The sequence below is a fragment of the Equus przewalskii genome, chromosome 20 (genome assembly GCF_037783145.1).
Source record: "Equus przewalskii isolate Varuska chromosome 20, EquPr2, whole genome shotgun sequence".
Taxonomy (NCBI): Eukaryota; Metazoa; Chordata; class Mammalia; order Perissodactyla; family Equidae; genus Equus; species Equus przewalskii.
The window spans coordinates 43,354,413-43,377,866 of record NC_091850.1 but is presented as its reverse complement, the minus strand read 5'-3'; the positions used below and the strand labels follow the sequence as shown (position 1 = coordinate 43,377,866).

The window sequence follows — 23,454 nt, the reverse complement described above, 5'->3', positions numbered from 1 at the left end:
TAGCAAGTGTTCAATAAGTCATGGTTTAGAGGATTAAAATAAGTCCGAGAGAAACTGCATTTAAATGTACATGTTTGTTACAGACTGAATGTTCATGGCCCCCACAAATTCATGACGTTGAAATCGTAATATAAAAAGTGGGGCCTTTGGGAGGTGATTAGGTTTTGAGTGTAGAACCCTCATGAATAGGATTAGTGCCCTTATAAAAGAGGCTCTGAGAGCTCCCTCGCCGCTTGGCATATGAGGGCACAGCGGGAACATGGTGATCTTTGAACCAGGAAGCAGGTTCTCACCAGATACCAAATCTGCCAGCGGCCTGATCCTGGACTTCCCAGACTCCAGAACTGTGAGAAATAAGTTTCTGTCCTTTATAAGTCACCTATAGCTGCCCGAATGGACTAAGCCATATTTTCATACACTTAAATGCTGTTGTCTTGTCCTTACTTTTCATCTCTTTATTGACAGCCTTAGAATTTATCCGCTGGAATTAAGAAAACATTTTAACATATTACATTTAATATTAATAATGTATAAAATGTTACAGTTATTAACAAATCCATGCCATGTCAGTACTAATACACTTCATTTGCATAGAGGTAGACAACATAAAAACTATTTTATTGTATGAAGCACCTTACTTAGAATTAGAATTCAGCCTCCTACAATGACCACCTATCCCCAAGGCTCAGTCTGTGTGCATAAGAGTTTGTTTTGGGTTCAAAGCAGAGATAAACAAGAATGTATTGAGTGGGGACCAGTCCATCACTTAGCAGTATACGGCCTTGCAGACATGATACATAACTCTGTCTAGAAGTTTGTTTTCTTCAATATGATTTAAAGAACACTGAGCCCCAGCTCATATGGCCTTGAAGAATCTCAGAAAACAAATTCACATTCTTTACTCTCAACTTGACCAACAACTGTAATTCTAAATTCCCATGAGGCATTGGGTTTGACTTTCTTGGACTCAACCACAGTCTGGATGTAGGTGGTTTATTTGATAAGTTTCCTGGCTAAAGTTTCAAGGAGACTGGCAATTATTCTCGAGGAAATGCTATCTCTTTAGCTTAAGAAAAGCTTTTCATACCCAAATTTCAGGGATCTGGTGGATCCAAAACATTAGAAGTGGAACTGTTTTCTGTCAGGTAGTCTCATCCTCTATAGATAGAAAAGAAAAACAATTTATTCGAGTCATAAGAGGAATCAAAGAGATTTCCTATTCCAAAACCCCTTCACTTTTTCAGATGAGGAAACAGAGGCCCAGAGAGGTTAATTGAAGTGATACCAAGTGCTTGCTCTGCAGTGGAGCGGGAATGGGACCCTTGGTTTAGTGAATGAAACACGATTCCTTAAACATTCTTGCCTGCTTATAAATTACACTTTAAGTCCTTGATTACGTGGAGACTCTGTGAGCTTGGCTGAGCGTTACTGTTCACAAGTGTATCTTTTTACTTAAGGATTAGAAAAAGTGTGCTGACTTAGCCCTGGTGAGCTTTGATCTTGCCCAAGGTCAATGTTGAAAACCTCTTTTGTGAAAGAGAAACAGGAAAATCCAGTATGAGACTTCACATACATATTTATTCTCCTGATAAGCTTCACATTTCCTAATACTGTAGCTTTCACTTCCCCTCTTAATGATTTGATTGTGTCTACCTCTCCATCATGACTTCAGTTTCTCTGAAATGGCATGAGTAATGGTCTAAGTCTAAATCTGCCTTACTCAGTCATTAGATATTTGACTGTAGTCTGTATTATCTAGTTGCTGTTTAACATATAATTCTTTGTTGGTTACTTTTTTTTCTGAGTTTCACACCAGCCCTAATTATAAGCTACTTAAAGGCAATGGGCTTAGCTTAGTGTCTTTGACATCATTAATTCTAAATAACATTCCTGAAGCTACTTGAAAACCAAAATTTTATGAGGTGAGTTACTTAAAAGTAATTGTGGCCAGATGTTATTTATTGTTTTGGCAAAGACGAATTTCCACATGTCAGAATTGCATGGAGCAAGGTGTTTGTACAGTTGCACAAGCTCATCTTTCCCAGGGATTTCTGTGTACAGATCAAACTTCACAAACATTTTTCTTTTTTAAATTTTATTGAGGTCACATGGGTTTATAACATTACATTAATTTCAGGTGTACATCATTATATTTTGGCTTCTGTATAGACTGCATGGTATTCACCACTAAAAGTCCATTACCATCCATCACCAAACACATGCGCCTCTTTCCTGTTTTGTCACCCCTACCCTGGTAACCACCAATCTGTTCCCCACATCTATATGTTTGTTTCTCTACAAACATTTAGTCATCCCTTTCTTGATTCCTTTCTTCCTAGAATTAATTATTTGAATTACTAGGTGATTGACTGTCTTCTAAAAAGGGCTGTTTTGGAAATTTCTAGCTATTCCCTGTTCTTCATAATGGACATGTATGTTCTCAAAAGAAACGACCATGATGTGTTGTGGCTGATGTTTTGTGGACGATGTTCTCCAAAATTCCTGTGTATTTACTTACGGATAGTGGACTGTAGCTGAGATGGGAAGCACTGCTCTGGGCTTGATTCCATCCCATCTATATGAAGACATTGCTTGGCCACTAATCCTATGCCCAGAGAATATTTTCACTTTGTGAATATGCCTTTAAGACAGAAAATTAAAAGGCTTAAAACCACCAAGCAATTTCAAGAGGTGGGTAAATTCTTTATTGTGCTTCTGTTGACATCTCTGTTCTCAAGGTTAATTACACATTTGGTTAATTGGTTTAATTAGTTAATTGGTTTGCTTAGCCTGCCTCCCTGGTGAGAATTACAAGACCCAGTGAACTGCCAATTCACGCATGGATATGCCCTTTCATGGTTTGTGGTCTATAACCAAGGCACACACACTGCTTACTTTAAAGAGTTTGTTTTGGGAGAATTTACTTCTTGTTCTCTGAAACAGGTTTTCTCATTCTATAGGACACAAGTAGGACAAATGCCAGTTTACAGCCAATTCCAGAAAAGTGTGCTTTTCTTCAGCAAGAGAGATGGGAATGGCAGGTCCTGGAAGCAGGAGATGTGGTTGCACAGAACGGCTGTTGGCCAGGAGCTGGTGCATATCAGCTCAAGGTTTGGAGGCGTCCTCCTTGCAGGGTGTGTAGCCTGTCCTCTCCCATCAGCAGAGAGGACCAGAAAAAGCAACGTGCTTCAGTGTATCAATTCCTAATGCTAACGTTTTCTGAATAACAAATAAAAATGAATTCTTTCTAGATTGCTGGTGGAATGAAAGGAAACAGAAAAATAGTTTTTAACCACAGATGGGTTTTATAGTTATAGACTGAGTCTCTAATCATTTCTAGTCCTTTCTATTTGCAATTTGCTTAAAATCATATTTTTCCCAGGATGACTTTCTAGATGTTGAACAAATTATTAGCATATCTCGTTTGGCATCCTGGGGATCAACGCTTGGAGAAGACAAGCTTCAGGATCCTTTTCTCTGATGAGTTACAGATAGAGCGGAGTAAGTTGAGGGCTAGTCTTGCCGCTCATATTCACTCACACGGTTCTGAAATGTCTGGGAAGAACATGGCTAGAGATTTTAAAGCTGGCTCTAGGTCCTTTTTACCAGGGAATGAAGCCTATTCATTTTAGGAATGATTTTTTTTTTTAAAGATTTTATTTTTTTCCTTCTTCTCCCCAAAGCCCCCCAGTACATAGTTGCATATTCTTCATTGTGGGTCCTTCTAGTTGTGGCATGTGGGACGCTGCCTCAGCGTGGTTTGATGAGCAGTGCCATGTCCGTTCCCAGGATTCAAACCAACGAAACACTGGCCAGCCTGCAGCGGAATGCGCAAACTTAACCACTCGGCCATGGGGCCAGCCCCCAGGAATGATGTTGTTTTGTCCTAACCATCTCTAATTGTTGGGTTTCTCATTTCAATCCACAGGATTCGCAAGTTTGTAACCTCCTTTATCAGATTTGCCTAAGAATCGTCTTTCCTTTCCTCATAATTAGAGTTTTTTGTAATCTTCAATCAAACTTTTCTTTGAACAAGCTTAATTCATCTCATTCCAGCTTTATTGACCAATGTGGTGAATTGAACTTTTTTCTTCCATAATATTACTTTATGCGCTTTAAAGGCAATTATAGCTCTTTTCATTTTCCTTCTTTCAATGGCCAAATATCCCTTTTAAAAATTATAATTATTTAAAAAATCATAGAAATCATATAACAGTAGTTCTATTTGGGCTTTGTTTTTCCTTCTGAATCAGCCTTTATATTGCTCACAACAAATCATACTTCAAGTGACATTTTCTTTAGATTTGAGGTTTGAAAACCAAACATGAGGCCAGCATCCTATAACCAGTGCGGAAGTCTGTGGCAGAAGTTCTCATGCTTTCTGCCGTGTGTGGAACTCTTGTTCATACATCCCAATGTCAGAGGCCATTTCCTCCTTTTTTTTAGGGAGGCTTGGGGGAGAAAGGCGGGTGGTAACAGTGTCTCATTGATGACTCATGTTCCTGTGTCTGTGAGCATTGGGTGAGTGGCAGAACTCTCTGGAACAGTGTTCTCAGGGTGGGCAGCCTTACTTACTGCGGTCTGATTCCTTCTGCTTTTTTATCCCTTTCTGTTGAATTCTGGGTAGGTGTTCAAATAGCATCACAACCTTAGAGGAAACAGGAAATGAGATCAGAATTCAAGCAGAAAGACCAGAATAGGGGAGAAAAAGAAAAAGAAAAAAAAAACACAGCAAAACAGAGGCAAAGAGGGTGACTGAAGGCAGAGAAAGAAACGAGATGCATAGAAACAACATTGAGAAAAATGTGAAGCGCGTGGAATTGTATTTAAAAAGTTCTGTTATTCGTGCCTTTGCATTGATGGAAAGGAGATGGTTTGGTGGCCAACTCTAAAATGCTCTAGCTGTGGATTTATGGGCCCAGACATGTTCAGTGTGAAAGATGTTTCAATCATCTGCTGACTGTTCCTGGCATCTTGGCAAAGGGTAACTCAGTAAGTTCTGTGCCCGAGGGTGGGCTGTGTGGAGGAGGAAGGGGCGGGAGAAAAGGAGGAGAGAGGAGCCCCAGAGAAGGGTGAAGTGGTTCTGCAGGGATGCCAGCGGCCGGTGAGTCAGCAGGCCAGCTGCGGGTCTGAGTTGATCGGATGTTGAAGGAAAGTGCTCACAGGTGGCACGAGCAGGGCTAGGGGATGGCTGGCCTCCCTGGGGCCACAGGAAAGATGCAGTTATATGGCTCAGTTTCCTGTGGGCTGCCCTCTACTTAACGAAACAGCTAGGTGAGCAGGGATTCCATGAGAATTAGCCAATATTCCCACGCTGCCTTTTCACCCTGTGAAATTATTAACTGCAGGTGTAACTATCGCGGTTCCTTGTAAACTAATCAGCTCTTCCGATGAGAAGATTTTTGTTTTCTTGCTCTTATCCAATATTAACGTACACTGTTAGTGTCAACTGTAAACTAACATTAAATATTTGCCTTGGAGGCCAGTAAAGCCAGAGATAGGATCGAAACTTGGATCCCACATGCCCCTGGTTTCACCATCTGTGAAACTGTCAGGAGAAATGATGAAGGTGATATTAATCCAAACTGGCTTCCTGGCCACTTCTAGCACCTTCAGCTTCTCTTCTCTTATGAGCCCAGCATTCCGTTCGGTGCTGGAGATACTAAAACTACTGCTGCGACCACTCTGTCTTCTAGCGATGGAAATAATAACAGCCAACCCTCCCAGGTACTTACTATGCACCAAACACTGTTCTGTATACTGCCTCCTACATGCATATTCAGTCATTTAATCCTCCAAACAATGGGGAATGTTGTGTTATATTATTCACATTTTACAAATAGGAAACTGAGACACAGAAAGGTTACAATTGCCCCAGGTCCCACAATAGGAAGTAGCAGAACAGGGACATAAGGTTGGCGGAATAATGACCATCGAGATAGATTCACGCCCTGCCTTCAGAGAGCTGGTAGTCTAGTAAGGGAGATGGACCATTAAACACCCTATGGCAGTTGAGTGTGGTCAGTGCCAGAGCAAAGGAACATACAGCAGAGCCGACCCACTAAATACGGAGGTCAGGCGAGGCTGCCCAGAAAAAGTGTCCTAAGAGCTGTGTCTGATGGTCGGGGTTTGGAGGAAGCGCTGGGCAGAGTGCGGGGTAAACGGTCTGCTGAGAAAGGATGCTGTAAGTCCAAAGATGAAAAGAAGCTGACTATGCTTGGGATGTTACAAATGAGGCGTGTGGGGTGGTTTGAGGCAGGAGGCAGCAGCCATATTGGGGAAGACACTGTGAATCACATTAAAGACTGGACCTTATCTCCATAGCTAAGGGAGGTATCATAGGGTGTTGAGTGGGGAATTCACATTTGGTTGAATATGAGCAATTCACATTTGGTTGCTGTGGGAGAATTGGATGGAGTTTAGATTAGAGGCAGAGAGATCTGAGAAGAAACTCTGTAGAAATAGGGATGAGAAAAAAACAGTTCCTTGGACTAGGGCAATGGCCATGAGAATGGAAAGAAGATGGAATTGAAAGCTAATGAAGAGTTAGGGCTGATAAATGTAGTGGTTGGCTGGAAGTCAAGGATGCAGGCCTGGGTAACCGGGTTGATGGTGGTACATGTGCTGAGGGAAGGAAGCGGTCAGACCTTCTTGTTCCCTCCCACGGCAGCCCTCTCATGTCCTGTGTTGAACCTGGAAGGGTGGGCTTTAACTAATCAAGACAGAAGACTGATGAGCTTCCATAATAAATAGAGGAACCCTGGAAGACCTGTGTCGATGATCATGTTGGTGCCTTGCCCAGGCCATCTTTGTGTGGGGGCGCCATCCTCCAACTACATAAGCGCTCGAGTGGCTAGAGATTTACAGCTGTATAACCCTCTCCAGAAAAATGGTCTTGATTCACAGGAGCTGTTTTGTCTGGAGATGCCTGGGCAGATACTTGAAGATCTCTCCCCACCAGACACAAGCTGAGGGCTGGCCAGTGAACTAACAGATATGGTGGTGGAAAGACCCAGCATCCTTAATTCAAGGTGGGACAACTCTGTGGTTTGATTGATGGTTCCTCGACCAGCTCATCCAATGGACTAGCCTAAGACTAGACTTTACAGGAGATCACATCTTGTCTCCCCTCCTTCCTCTTCCTTGTCTTGCTTCTCTCACTTCCTGTTATCGACTAAATTGTGTTCCCTCAAGTTTTATATGCTGAAGACTCAACCCCAGGACCTTTAAAGAGGCAATTAAGTTAAAATGAGGCCTGTTAGAATGGGCCCTAATCCCATGTGACTGTTGTCCTTATAAGAAGAGGGCACACACAGAGGCACCAGGGGAGCCCACACACAGAGGGACAACTATGTGAAGAGGCAGCAAGACTAAGGCATCTGCGAGCCAAGGACAGGTTTCCTTAGGAGAAAACCAGCCCTGCCAACGCTTTGATCTTGGATTTCCAGCCTCCAGAATTGTGAGAAAATCAGTTTCTGTTGAGTGAGCCACCCACTCTGTGGCATTTTGTCATGGCAGCTCTAGCAAACTAAAATGCTCCCTTGCATGTTTTTCCTGAAGGGGACTCCCTCAGTAAACCACAAGCACCGGGATCCCGGTCTTAGGCTCTGCTTCTGGGGAACGTGACCAGGACACCGGAGCACTGAGGGAAAAATGTTTGGATTGTGTGCCAAATGTGTCAGACCTTTGTTGGTTATTTTATTAACTTGTTAGTGGAAAGTTAACACCCGGGAAACAGAAAGGCCAACTAGAGGCTCCCGGGTCCGTCTAGTCTGGAGCTGGTCCAGGCTTTAGAGGAGGGAGTCCGCCCTGAGTTTCAACTGTGGCGAGGGCTCTCTTTTGCTCCACGGCTCAGCTTTCCATGTCTTAAGAAAAATCTAAGTTAAAATAAGTTCTAATGTACACATAAATTAATTTGTTTCTGGTTAAAATCAGTAAGAAATGATTGAAACCAATTTCAGTCTATTAAAGCATAAACATCTTTTTAAAATTTCTTCCTGCCAAATGCATTCCACTCAGTTGAGCCCTATGGCTGTGCATGCAGGAAAGCAGCGGAGAGACAAAGCAGGTTAGAAAACCCAGATCAAGTTCTGATTCACCAGGTGAGGCATTTTAGGCCCTTTACTGTGCTCAGCTTCAGGGTTTTTTGCTTTTTTTTTTTTTTTTTAACAAAACGTAACAGAAAAAAGGAGTCCAAGACCTCTCTGAGTCCCTCCTCCCTCAAACTTTCTACATACTCTGACAATTAAACCGGGACATTCCAGACAAAGGCCTCGTGACAGATTCTCGGGTTGTCCAATCAGAGGAGCCTCCCCTCAGTGGTCTGCATGTGGTCACCACCCAGCCCAATGCACCAGCTTTCGTTCCCGAACTTCAACTCTCTTTACCTTTCTGTCCTCAATTCCCCCCGCTGGCTCTGCGTGTCAAACAAACCTCTCCAAACAGACCTGGAGTCTGGCTCAGCCACATTTATTGAAAACCCATTATGTCCTGTTTACTTATTCTGCAATCAGAGCTTGCACATTTCTGATACACGCTAATGGGAAAGTTTTGGCCGAAGAGGAGTCGATTGTTCTGGCTCTGTGCTGTCCCATGATATCAAACATTCATCTGTGGAACCCATCTGAAACCTTTTGTCCCCTGGTAGCTACAGTGGTTAAACTTGAGAGAGAGAAAAAGAGAGAGAGTGTGTGTGTTGGGGGGATGGGTAGTGTTGCTTTTATTAACTTGGGACACTTTAGGCCGCGTTTTCGAGGAGCTGTCAAATTCCCAAAAGTACGCCTTCTAGCTTGCGGTCTATTTTCTTAAGCCTCTGCTGACAGTGAACTGACTGAGAGCCCCGTGCGGTGCCTGGAACGTTGCAGGAAAGAAATGCCTTTCGCCTTTGTCCAGCAGAGCAGTTCCTTACACTCCTCCAAAACCTGCCCCGTGAGCCCCATTCTAAGCAGCTTCAGATGTGACTCGTGAAAACTTATCAAAATGTAGATGAGATGCGCTAATTTTTTTTATATGCACTATGACAATGGAGAAACAACTTCATTTTCAAAGCACAATGACAATGTAACTCCTAAAAATACACTCCTGGAGGATGAATTCTATGCCTCGTTGTTTTTTCTGTTGTCCCAGTATTGAACTGTGTGAGGCACATAGTAGGCCATCAATAAATAAAGTGATGAGTAATGAAACGTGGCCTTGAGGCTCAAACTCTGGTTCATGCTTCCGCTGACAGAACAATATTAATCCTGCCTCTTGCAACCGGTAGTAGGTTAAGTGTGATAGAAAATCGTCCATTAACCCAGCATCATATGAGGCCGCCTGCCCTCTCCTCTATTATGCTAGTTCATTTCTTCGTAGCATCCACCGCCTTCACAAATAGTCCCACACATTCTGTTGTAGGCATTTAATATTTATTGCTCTAACCACAACGTGAGCCCCAGAGGACACAAACTGTGCATCTTTTTTTTTTTTTTAAGATTTTATTTTTCCTTTTTCTCCCAAAGCCCCCCAGTACATAGTTGTATATTTTTAGTTGTGCGTCCTTCTAATTGTGGCGTGTGGGATGCTGCCTCAGCACGGCCTGATGAGTGGATTCGAACTGGCAAAACCCTGGGCCACTGAAGCACAGCGCCCAAACTTAACCACTCAGCCACGGGGCCGGCCCCTCTGTTCACCTTAATTGTAACTAATCCCACCACCTAGATAGTCTTGGGAACATATAGGTGGACAATAATCAATTTTTGTTGAATGAATAAATGTATAAACGAAGGACAAATGCAGAGGATGTAAAAGTATCACCTAATTAAATAAATATGAATTGAGGAAGTAATATGTGTACCGTATTGAAAGACCCTTTCAAAGAACCAGATTCTGTTTTCAAGGAATTTGTAAGCTTCTTGGAAAGAAGAAACAGATTTTGACGTCCCCTCTGGCCTTCTTGATAGGACTTGCCATCTACCTCCTGGAGCCATAGTTGTTCCTCTGGCGTTGAAAATGGATTCACACAAAGGATTTCACGTGTATGAAGTTCTAGAACAGGGAACACTAATCCATGGCGACAGAAACCAGAACGGTGCTTGCTTTATTGGGTAAGAAGGAGGTGGAATTGACTGGAAAGGGGCACAAGAGAACTCACTGGGATGTTGAAAAGTTTTTGAAATTGATTTGGGTGGTTGTTTACATGTGTGTATGCAATTGTCAAACCCCAGTGAACCACAAAGACGGGCGCGTTTCACAGTCTTCAAATTATGCCTCAATTAATCAGTTAGTGGACAGTGCTTGAGATCAGCAGGATAAAGCTCGTTTCTATCCAAGCACACTTGCTGCATCTTCACTCGTCCCTGACCAGATCCCAGTGGCCCAGTGGACTCCCCTTTCCGGCACTGACATGAGGGAGAATAAGTTCTTGAAAACTGCTAAATCATCCTAGGTTGGTTTGAGTTACCAAAGTGGGCAGAATAAATGTTATTTCTCCAAAAAAGTGGTAAGTTTGCACCTTGCCTGAGGCTAAGGACCTTAATCTTTCGGGAAACTGAGGCCCAGATAAATCAAGTGATTTTTCCTAAGGCCTTAGTAAGGCCATACAATCAACTGTAGCAGACCTGGGTTTAAAACTCAGACCAGTTCCCTCACCCCTTCCCGATATGGAAGCCCCGTTTTCTTTCCATTATAGTGTGTGGAGCAGGAAAGAATCTTTCCTTAGACCAACCTAGGTTCTGATCCCTGATCTATCATGTATCCGTGCCTCAGTTTCCACATCTATTAAATGGAGATATGGTATTTACCTGTGGTTGGGACTAAATGACGTAATGTCTATCAACACTCAGTGCTTAATAACTCTCAGCCCCACCTCCTTCCGACCCTGTTCATTACTAATTCTCCTGTCAGCCCCTTCTCCTTCCAACTCTTTCATTACTAATTCTCCATACTTCCTCCCTATACACAGCCGTTGATGTTGATTCATAATGTTATAATATAATGAATCAGCTCCTTAAATAAATATTTGCCTTCATGAGAATTAATAACCCTAGCTTTTGAAGTCGAGTTTAAAGTGTTCCCCAAGCCTCTTTTTCCCCATCCTAGCAAACTCTTGATCCAATAAGAAAACACATCTCACAAACATGACAAACCACAGCCTATTGCAAAGAAAGCAGGTATATTTCTTTTTAAAGAAAATAAGTGACAAGAGAAAAACACTTGAATTTCTAGCAGACTTTCTGTCATTGGCAAATCATTTTACTCTCCTGTGTCTACTTAAGGACCCATCGAAATAAAAATGGCTATTTCTCTTGCAAAGTTGAGAATCCTAGGAATAAATCATTATTACTTTCCCTATCTAAATACTTTTTCAGAAAATTTTGGGGTCCTGTATCAGAGTGCCACCTAGTCCCTTGGGTGACCTTGAGGACGTTCCAAAGCTGAGTCCCCTTTGGCCCCTTAATATAACAGACTCTCAGCTTGGAACGTCGGACAGGGAGGCATTTATCTTGCTCCCTCGTCCCATCAGCAGCTCCTTCTCCTTCACTATGCACCAGTTCTGTCCCCACCCCAACGATTCCAACCTGGCAACAGCTCCTCAGAGGGTTGACCAGGCAACTAGAAGCACAAATGGCCAAAAAAAAAAAAAAAGATTTCATAGACTTTACGGAAGAAAAGCAAGCAGTCCAGAATAGAGTGATTGATACACTCCCTGCCCTCGCTTCCCACCATGCAAGACCTCGGCCTTGCCAAGAAGGACTCTGTCAGAAGACAAGGCCAGAGAAAGCCACAGGAGAGAGATTGTCCCCAGCATCCTCACAACTACAACTGTAGATGTGGCCCATCATGATCTAATGTTATGCATAAAGATGTGGCTTATACAGTGTTCAACGTTCCTGCAGCAGGAGCTTCAATGGCGTCCCACTTTGTATTTCGAGATGGCATCAATAGGCTCTAAGAAATGACACCCTGCACACAGGACCACACAAAACAAATACACTCATCAAACCCCCACGAAAGTCAGGCCAAGCGGAAAAACAAACTCCGACCTTTCTCACTTAAATGGGACTGAACTTGACTGGGAAACTCGAACGTTCCCTTGGTGATAGCAAACACCAAAACTCCACTCTTTCTGGGGCCATCTCTCCAACTGTGTACCTTTGGGGGGTGCCTAGTGGATTTATGCTAGTCATATGCTTATGCTTAAAAAAGAGCACATCCTCTAGATACTTGCTGAGGTTCTCAGATTGATCTTCAGCACAAATTATTCCTCGTAATCACATGAGAAGAGAATTTGGTGTAAGGGCTTTGATTTTCCAGGAAGACCCAATAATTGTTGGACTGTGCATAGCACAAACTGTCTTAGTTTTAAGTTAGTATTGAGACAAGCTTTAGAAATTATATAGCCAAGATAATTTTATGTATTTGCTTTATTTCACATATCAAAGAACTAGTATATGATAAGGTCCCAGAGCCCATGTGATGGAAGATGAGGGCCTCAAACCTGGAGCTCAAGATTCTCAAGTCTCCTGGTGCCTTCCTCTCTTCTTGGAGTTGGGAGACAGAGCAAGGCCAGAGAAAGAGAAGGTGCTAGTTGCTGCATCTTTCTCACAAAGAAGGTGAATATGCGGGCATGGACAGTTAATTCTATTTCTGTCCTACAAAAGATAGAAGTGGAGAATACTCACTGATCTGGCTCTCAACGTTATTTTCAAATTAAGAAAAACAAATAAAAGAATTCCATGGAAATCTCTTTCACTTGGGTTCACCAGAAACATTGGGACTGACAGCTAACAAAAAATAGGTACTCTTTGTGTCATTTTCATGTGCTTTGCAAAATTTTCATAGAATATAGAGAGTTCTGCAAAGTGAGCAATGAATCAATAAATAACGGCAACTTCCCGCTTAGTGGGCGCGGAGGGATTGTGGTTTAGCTCTACCAGCTGTTATCAATAGTCAGATAATAGAGGAACGGGACCTAAATTTTAGGAGTGGCATATGAGGAGTGAGGGCAATCCCGGGAGATTTGAGGGTGAACAAGGCAAATCCTGACAACAAGAATATGCTGCAAAGTCTACATGCCCATTAAGAGCTTGCTCTTCCAGTATTCTAGGAACCTGGGCTCTCAACTCTCTTTGTCTAAAACTTTGGGTTCCATCTCAGGAGGACTATGAGCCTTTCTTCCAAAACATTTACTCTACAACCAAATGGACTGAAATCTATAAACAGGATTTGGCATGGGCGTGGGGGGTATACTTAGGGAAATTCACTTCCTAGCATGACAGAATTATCTTAAATAATGAATAAGGAGCCATTGACTGTAGAGCCCCTATTGAACCAGAGCAGTATGCTGAGCTCTAGATGTTAATAATAAAACTAAGAGAAATAAAGACGGCACTTGGCCCTACTTCATTCACCAACTGGGAAGTGAAATCATGAACACGATTTATAAGTGGTTGGCTGCTTTCCATCAGGTGGAATGCCAAATTTAAAAATAAGAAACTGAGCTTTGAAGTATATATCACAGAGCTTCTTCAATAAATTCCACATTTTACAAAACTGTACACCCAGTTAAGCCTTGCTACGGGGAGCGGGGGCTCGGTTTTCAATTCTTTTTCCCTTGTAAGATATTTGTAAATTCCAGATTACAGACTACTCTGCTGGTTTTTACTACTGGCCGTGAAAGAAGCCCTCTTGTGGTCAGAAAGTGTACAGATCAAAAAAATGCAAACTTCATTACTTGTGCAAAGTTTCAGGGTTTAGTTTTAACTAAATTAACATTTTCAGCCTCAAATCCAGTTTCTACCAATGTTTTACCATTAGGAAAAGGACGACACAAATAAAAAGCAGTGTTTTAACATACACTCTGAAAGAATAGAGTGCGTAAAAACAAACAGATTACTTGTGAGTTGTGGCTTTAATGAAAGCAGGAAAGCAATCACATATATAGATTTCATAACTGCCCCTCCCTGCCACGACATGACTGTGGCTTTTTAAATTAGGTATTGCATCATCATGTGATGAGCACCTTACAACTTGGCTCATTAAGGCTGAAACACGCTCTGGATTTGGAAGATATTAAACCCCTGGAGCTGTAGCATGGCGGTCTGGGATCAGAATTGGTTTGGTTTGCACAAAACCAATCATTTCTCTCCTTGTGCCCCTGTGTTGATTGCTGGATTTGAGAAACAGATCTTTGGCACTTCTCTCCTTTTTCTCTGGGCTTCTAAGAAGCTGGTGCTTGGCTTTTCTTTTCCTTCTTTCTTTCTTTTTTTTTTGGTGAGGAAGATTGGACCTGAGCTGACATCTGTTGCCAATCTTCCTCCATCCTGCTTGTGGGACACCATCACAGCATGGCCCAATGAGTGGTACACATGTCTGCGACCAGGGTCCGAACCTGCAAACCCTGGGCCACGAAAGTGGAGCGTGTGAACCCAACCACTACGCTACCTGCCAGTCCTTTGTTCTTGGCTTTTCTGCTGGAGCTGCTATGGTTAAGGCTGGGTTTTGCCAAGCAGGTCTTGCTTTTATTAAAGACCTTTTTTTTGGACGTACTTTTTGTTAAATGAACAATTGTATTGTTTCTAATTTTGAGCTTTTACACTCCATAGTAATAATAGCCAATATTTTTTGAGCACTTGTCATGTGCCAGGAACTGTTCTAAGAACTTAGTGAATTAACTTGTTTATCTTTCATAATAATCCTGTGAGCAGGTACTATTATTGCTGCTACCCTGCAGAGAGGGAAACTAAGGTCCAAGAGGAGGAAGTACATTTCCCTCTCGGTGGCAGACCCAGGATTTGAACCCAGCAGTCTGAACACTTGCTCGCTATGCTCGTCTGTCCTATCAAGTCTGGTCTGTTTCAACTTCTAAATAGCTGTTCTATCTCTTCACCTCTTTCCATGCCCATTGCCGTTACTTGGTTCACCATTTTCTTGTCTAGACCATTTTCTTGGTCCTCTCCAACTCTTCCTCCAGAGTACAATCAGGAAAAATTTTATAATATGCAATGTATTTATGATTTCTTTAAGAAAAACCCAACAATGAAATAATTAAGGATTCATAGGAAGTTGCAAAAAAAAAAAAAAAATGTACAGAGAGATCCCATGTACTCCTTCCCCAATGGTTACATCTTACATAACCACAGGATGCTATCAAAACCAGGAAACTGACATTGCTACAGTCCACAGCACTTTCTTCCACTTTCACCAGCTTTATAAACATTCATTTGTGTCTGTGTAAAGTTCTATGCAATTTTATCGCATAGGTATATTTGTGTAACCACAAGCACAGTCAAGATACAGAATTGTGCCATTGCCACAAGACTTTCTCATGCTACCCCTTTGTACCCACATTCAACTTCTCCACCAACCCCTGCCCTGTGGCAACCGCTAATCTGTTCTCCATCTCTATAATTTTGTTATTTTGAAAATGTTGTGTAAATGGAATCATACCATATGCAACCTTTTGGAGATGGACTTTTTTCACTGAGCATATTTCCCTTGAGATCCCTCCAAATTGTAACCTGTCTCAAGAGTTCATTCTTTTTCATTGCTGAGTTGTATTCCATGCGGTGGCCATACCATAGTTTGTTTAACCATTCGCTCATTGAAAGACATTTGGGTTGTTTCCAGGTTTTGGCTATGAACATTCTTGTAGAGATTTTTGCTAAATTACAAAATGTTGATAAAAGAAATCAAGGAAAACCTAACAACCCTTTTTTAAGGGCAACCAATTCAATTTCTTCTGCTGAAATCACATTTGTTAATCTAATATTAGCCTCTTTTATGTCTCTTTGTGGGAACCTTCTCTTGACAGAAGTCCTACTTGGGCTCCAAGCTTAGATTCTTACTTTTCTACTATAGGGCAAGACAAAATATCATTTACTGGTGTGGTTTAAGTCTCCATATATGGAGCAATGGCATATAGCTTTCACCCTTGCCATCGTCCCCGTCCCTAAAGTGTAGTTTTAGGACCAATGGTTTTCTAAAAGCTAAGTATGTTCTCGACCAACATGGTGCAGTATGGTAGCTGCAACCCACATGTGGCTATGGAGCCTGCAGCGTTTCTTTTTTTTGGTGACAAAGATTGGCCCTGAGCTAACATCTGTTGCCAATCTTCCTCTTTTTGCTTGAGGAAAATTATCCCTGAGCTAACATCTGTGCTAATCTTCCTCCCTTTGTATATGGGACACTGCCACAGCATGGCCTGATGAGCAGTGTGTAGTTCCACACCTGGGATCTGAACCCACGAACCGGCCTGCTGAACCCAACCACCACACCACTGGGCCAGCCCCAAGCCTGCTGGATTCTTAATTGAGATATGCTGAAACTGTAAAATACATACCAAGTTTGAAGTCCTACGATGAAAGAAAGAATTTAAGATATGTTGTTAGTATATTTTATATTGCTTACATGTTGAAATATTACTTTGTATACATTAGATCAAATACTGCATATTATTAAAAATTAATTTCATTTACTTCTTTTTACTTTCTTTAATGTGACTAGTAGAAAATTTAAGCCACTAGTAGTGGCTTGTACGGTATGTCTGGTGGACGGTGATGCCCAGTGGGAAATGAAGGTCTGGGGCAGCTAAGTAAGCTGCCCTAAGCTAAGCTAAGTCACACTGTGAACACTTTATGTGATATTGCCTGTTTATGCCTGTGTTCATTCCAATGACTACTAGTTGGCTGTGTGTCAATGTCATGATTTTGTATTAGACCCTGAAGGCAGGAAGAGGTCCTTGTGCTTTTCTTGATGGGACAGGCAGGGGCTGTCCAAACACTTGCGGATAATGGGCTTCATTTCAGGATGCCACGATGCTTTCCTTTTGCGCCTCCCGGATGCCACTGCCATGAGGCAACCTTGCTTCATGTGTTCTACCTGATACAGATATGTTTAAACTGCCTTCTACCTTCCTCTTTTCTCCCATATCTTTTGTTAGTCCTTAAAGCAGGTACTAGAAGCTGTGTTTTTAAACCCATTTCAGAATTTGTATTGTGTCCTAAATATGTCTGGTTAATAATGGCTAACATTTATTCAACATTATGCTAAATACTGTACCATGAATGATATCATGTCGTTTTCATATCAACCCAATGAGGTACATACTAGCATGGTTCCATTTCAGAGATGAGGACACTGAGGTTAAATTGCCAAGTAAGCACAGACAGAAAGGGTGTACGCCAGAATTCTAGTCCTTGCTATTTGGTTCTTGAATTCCTGCTCTTGACCACCATTTTGTATTGCTCTTTCAGTGGGTCAATTGCTCTCAATAGAGGAATGAGTCCTCTATTCACATGAGAAATTTTATTCAAAGATCAGGTACTCATTTTCTAAAATATCTCCGTAAAATCCACAAAGCATAACCTTTTATAAACTGTGTAGTAATCACACAACACATACCATCTCGAAAGTCTTAGAATCTGTTTGGCATCTATGGACTTTCCTTTCACTCCATTCGAGGGTATTCTTTTCAGGGGAAGATGTCTGTGCCCAGAACAATAGTGATGGGTTTTGCTGTATGACTTCCAAGTTCTAAGGTTTCTTCTATCTTCTCTGTATTTACATGCTTATTTAAAGCGACTTGTTTGTGTGGAAGACTGGAGTCCGTGATCCACCATGGATGCAAAAGTCTTGGATATCCTGCTATACCCTGTGATGACTAAATATTAGAGCTGAAGGAGGTTGATTTTCTACTGGAGGGGTCAGCGAATGTTTTCTGTAAAGCCCCAGATTGTAAATATTTTAGACTTTGCAGGCCATATGGTCTTTGCCGCAACTGCTCAACTCTGCCATTGCAGAATGAAAGCAGCCATAAACAATATGTAAACGAATGGGCGTGGGTGTGTTCCAATAAAACTTTATTCACAAAAACAAGGGGCCATAGTTGGCTGACCCCTGTTTGAATGAAATGCTTTCCTTTTTTGATTGAGGAAGAAGTCCCGGATCAAGCAGCTCGCTCAACTTCAACTGCTGGTTTGTTGCAGAACAAGGTCTAGAAATCAGGTCTCCTGACTATCAGTGTTTTTTCCTACTGTTATACGTATTCCTATTTAATTTCCTTTGGCATCTCTTTTTAAAAATTAGGAAAATTTCAAACATTCAAAAAGAAGAATAATATAAAAATCAGCTGCATATAATCATTACCAAGCCTAAGAAAAAAATTGCAAATATGCTCAAAGCTTCCTGTGTCCCCTCCCCAATCTCTACCCGCTAGATAACCACGACCCTGACATTGACATGCCCTCGCTAGTTCTCCTCCTTTACAACATACTTGTGTCTCCCAAAACAATGTGTAATACAGTTTTGCATATGTTAAACTATGCAAATGGCAGCATACTGTATATATCCTTCCTCACTCTCCCGCAATGAAAAATAAACAATAATTTTAGAGGAAGCATTTTTTTGTGATAGCAAAAGGTTAGAAACTTAAATTACCATTAGCAAGAAAACAGATAAATAACATTTGGTAAACAATTAAATTTTTTTCTAAAATTCCTGATTAGAAAGGGATTGTTTTTTAGAAGAGAATTGGCAACACGACATGCATAGAACATTCTTTGAATCTAAGGCCACTTGCAAAGATGTGGGGCCAAACTTTCAGCTGAGTGACCTTGGGCAAGTTATGTGTCTTCTCTGGACGTCCATCTGTAACACTGGAATGAACAATAGTACCCTCCTCTTAGGGCTTTGGTTAAGGTATGTAACATGCCTACAACAGTCCCTGGAATACAATGCTAGCCCTTATTGCTTTTCATATCCATAATTTATTTTAAGTTTAAACTTTTAAGCTTCCATATTAGGAATGAAGATAATGAAATATACCGAACAAACCTGCAGACGCTAATTAGATAGAGTTGCTAATTCTCCAGACTAAGAGCCAGCGTAAATTTGAAAATGACCTTGATAAATTAGGAGTGTTGTTGAAGGGAATGTTTGCTGAGGAACACAAATTCAGTAAATAGGTGTGGCATAAAATGAAATCAGAAAGACCCCTGAGAACAAGATGGGCTCCGTGTGGCTAAGTGGGACCTGAAAACAAATGGAGTCAAGCGGCCATGACGTGACCGGGATGCAATCATGTACCCTGTTCTGGGAAAAACCACAGAATGTGCTCTTAAGCTTTTGACTCTGCCAAAGTTCCTGATTTTACAAAAAGTCCCTAACAGCTACCTGGAGCTAATCAATAAAACTGTGCCCTGTGCCAACCAATCAGAACTAAGCAGGCTTGCATCCCTCAGTTGCCTAAGTGGACCTGAGTGGGAACCTGGGCAGGAAACTTTTTTAAAAACGGCCCCCTTCTTAAGTTCTCCCAGAGTATACTCTTGGTTTGCTGGGAAGGCCACGTCTCCCAAGCTGTTTGAGCAATAAACCGTTCCTAACTAAATTCTTATATGCCAGAGATTTTTGTTGACTTAGGTCTGAAAAGAAATACCATTAATTACCATCCACAGATAGGCACTGAGAAGGGACTAGAGCGTGGATGGGAACCCAGGGGTCCAGCCGCTGGGTTGCAACGTAGGCCTCCCCATGCCTGAACGGGATCATCTCAGGCAAGTGCCTGAACATCTTCAAGCCGAGATCCCTCTCTGTTAAATGTGGATAATGACAGACCTCCTGCCAGGGCGGTTGTGAGCCGCTAGCACAGGTCAACGAAGTTAGATGCTGCAATTACTGTTGCTGTTGTCGAGATTATTACAAGGTACAAGTTTGGTGACAAAACAACCTGGGTGGAGTGGACTCAGTTTACTAAATGAACATTCCTCGGAAATGGAGTAGTTCTGTGGGAAAAAGCCAGCAAGATGCTGAAACGCCACAAGTCAAATGGGAGTGGGTGAAGAAATCTCTCCTGTGTGTTTTGTTTCTTAAGTGTTGTACCTTAGTCCAAACTTCGCTAGAAAACACATTTCTTTGGTTTGCTTGTTTCTGCTGTTAAAAACGGAGGTGAAGAAACCAAAGACACAAAAATGTTGTAAAGAGGGACAATTAGTTCTATGAGAAAAGCTTCAAGGGTTTGGGGTTGTTTGGTCAGGAGAAAAGCAGGTTGAGGGAAGCTTAATGACAATCTTTAGGTAAATGAAAGGTCTTAACGTGCGGAATGCGCGCCAGTTTTTCATCAGTTTTGTGGAGGACCAAATTAGTGGACACGGACTTAAATTAAAGAGCAGGGATTTCATATCCATAACAAGTTCACAAAAGTCACAGCGACCGACTGTTGCCGGGAGCTGCCAACAGAGAAAGGGAGTTGGCATCGAGAGGTCTGAAGCAAAGCAAAAAACCAAAGTATGTCATTAAGATGCTCTTTCTAAAATCTCTTCCAGGCCAATAGGTCTGTTCTTCTTTGGATCTCACTCCAGGCAAAGAATGTAAAAGCTAGTGTAAAAAGTCATATAATTTTGTTATTTTCAGCTCAAACAAACTGGTATTTTTTCTCACTGATAGCTAGGATGTTTATCAAGTCCATCTGTTTCTCCTGGCCTCTGTTCCTCTGGCTCCATTAGACATTCCTGTTAAAGCAGCCCCTGGATGTTTACATCTAACAGACTTCTCATCTCCTTACCTCTGGTCTGCCCTCCTGGGACGCATCCTCATGTCTCCACTCAAAACTACTCGTCCCCTTCCTCCATTCTCTAAATTCTGTAAGTTGCATGTATTTATTTCCTCTTTTATTTCTATTTCTAGGACTCAGAATCAAGTGATGTCTGGACAGCGTTCATGGTCATCTGCTGTCACATGCGGTTACATTTTGTAATCCAGATGTATCCATTTCTGAGAAGCATTTCTAAGGTGTATTTTCTATCTCTCAAAATGTACACATTCAGCCCTTTCATAAAAATATGATTAAAGTTCATTCTAAAATTATAACACTTATGAGTACAGAATAGCACGATACGGTATGGTATATGCAAGGGTTTGGTAAACGACTGCCATCGTCAAATCTGGCCCTCCTCTTGTTTTTGTCCCTCTTGCTGGCTAAGAATGGCTGTTACATTTTTTAAATATTTGAAAAGACACTAAGTAGGAAGCAACACTTACAGCTGGCACCCTCAGTTCTCCTGTTCCTTAGAGCCATGAAACCACGTGGCAAAGGAGGAGAAGAAGCAGATGAAGAGGTGCAAGGAAGAAAATCCGGCCTCATTTCGGACAAATGAATATGTCCAGAATTGGAAATTCACATGCGGGAGAATTAAGTGATAATTCTCACAATGTGTTCACAATAAGTGCTCACAGTAAGTGTTCATTGAATTTAATAAAGTGCTTTCCCAGGACACACGTGCTCTGTGTGTGTGTCTGTGTGTGTGTTCATATTATAATGCAGGATTTGTAAACACATGATTTTTATAATACAGCTCAGAGAACTATACAGCGGGCCAGGAGCCAAGAGGCAAAGGTCACAATCTTTTCTCTCATTCCACACATTCGTACGTCACACAACAATCTATTTCTAGAACAACAGTTCTGCTGAGTTCAACAAATATTTCTTGGTTGCCCATTAGGTGCCAGGCACTGTGCTAGGTGCTGAGGATGCAACGAAGAGGGAAGCCTGGTCCCTAGCTTTGGGAGATTGTAGTGGGAATTTGTATCCTCTAGAGCTGTGGTTTTTGCTGTCAAAACTGTAGGCTTATGACCTAGCAATTCCCCTCCCAGGTGTATACTCTAAAGAACTGAAAACAGGTGTTCAAAGAAATACCTGTACGTGAATGTTCATAGCAGCACTATTCACAATAGCCAAAATGTGGAAACAACTTTGTCCATCAATGGATGGATGGTAAACAAAATGTGACATATACATACAATGGAATACTATGCAACCATGAAAAGGAATGAAGTTCTGATATAAGCTACAACATAGATGAACCTTGAAAACATTATGCTAAGTGAAAGAAAGAAGACCCAAAATGTCACATACTATATGATTCCATTTATATGAAATATCCAGAATAGGTAAATCCATAGCAACAGAAAGCAGATTGTTGGTTGCCAGGGGCTGAGGGGAAGAAAATGGAGAGTGACTGCTTAATGGGTATAGGGTTTTCTTTTGGGATGATCAAAATGTTTTGGAGATAGAGGTTATGGTTGCATAACATTGTGAATATGCTAAATGCCACTGAATTGTATTCTTTAAAATGGTTAGTTTTACGTTATGTGAATTTCACTTAAAAAAACCTCTGAAACTGTAGGCAGGTGGACTTGCAAATCCACCACAATCATAGTATTAGCCAATACTTTGTGCTTACCATGGGTTGTGAAACTCTTCAGTAGATTATCTTGTGGATCCTCAAATAACCTGGTAAAGGAGACATTAGAGTCAGCATCTTACAGTTGGGCAAACTGAAGTTTAGAACAATCAGGTGGTATGTACAAGGTCAGACAGCTTCTAAGAGTCACAAGTGAAGTTCATACTCAGGCAGCCCGAGTCTCAAGCTGGCACTTACAAGCCCCCTGTTCTGACTCCGTGTTTGGTATCTGTTGAACCTCTGTCATTTACTTTCCCCAATGCCTGTTTTCCCTACGTATCCTGCTTTCTACTTCTTAACATGCCAGCTGAGTCTGAAGGTCAAATGACTTAGGAAGCATGACCTATTTCACCTACTGATTCAAGCTTCCTGCCCACTGGTAACATGGCAGAGGATCTGAGCAGCAGCTGTGGCTTTCCAGACCACCTCTGCTCTTGTTTCTTTCTAGATGAACTCTCTGTGTTCCCATCAAATGCTAGCACCTCCACATGGGCACAAGAGCCCACCTGTGCTCAGCTGTCAAGGACATGCATCAATGATTCTTCCTTTTCTCTTCTACTTGCCAATTTTTCTCTCTTCCTACTGACTTCTACCAGTATATTGAGACTCCATCCACCCTACAAGCTGTCACCCTACTTCTATTTTCTTTTACAGCAAAAGTCCTCAATATGGTTGTTCATGCTCACTGTCTCCAATGTCTCTCCTTCGCTTCACTCTAGAAGTCTCTCTAGTCAGGTCTTTCTCTAGGCTCCACCAAGACTTCCCTAGTCAAGGTTCTCAAACACCTTCACAGTCCTGGATCCCATGGTTAATACTCAGTTCTCACTTGACTTTAACTGTCAGCAGCATTTGATACAGTGACTTCCTCTTCTCCATGGCTTTCTTCCTTGGATTCCAGGACACCTACTCTGTTCATTTTCTCCTCTACTTCGCCTCCATTGCTAGTTTCATCTTTTCTCTCTGACCTGTTAGATTGGAGGCACTCAGAGCTGCATTTTGGAACCTCTTCTCTTCTCTACCTGTGTCACTTTCCTGGTGATGTCCTCCTGTCTCGTGACCATAAGTACCATCTGTATGCTAATGATTCCCAAATTTAAACCTTTAGGCTAGACAGTTCTTCTCCAGACTCACATATCCAAGTGCCTACCTTACATCTCCATGTGATGCCTAACAAATATCTCAAACTTAAGGTATTTCGAACGGAATTTCTAGCCTTTCCTAAATGCTGCTTTTCCCA

General features: G+C 41.8%; 1 long non-coding RNA gene across 1 annotated transcript; it reads right to left on the bottom strand.

The window, feature by feature from the left end:
* Positions 1–432: 432 nt before the first annotated feature.
* LOC139077949 (uncharacterized) lies at positions 433–22,331 on the bottom strand. Its single transcript, XR_011530624.1, has 2 exons — positions 22,218–22,331; positions 433–4,648 (listed from the first exon to the last, which is right to left on the bottom strand). It is a non-coding gene; the product is annotated as an uncharacterized lncRNA (long non-coding RNA).
* Between the last annotated feature and the right edge of the window lie 1,123 nt (positions 22,332–23,454).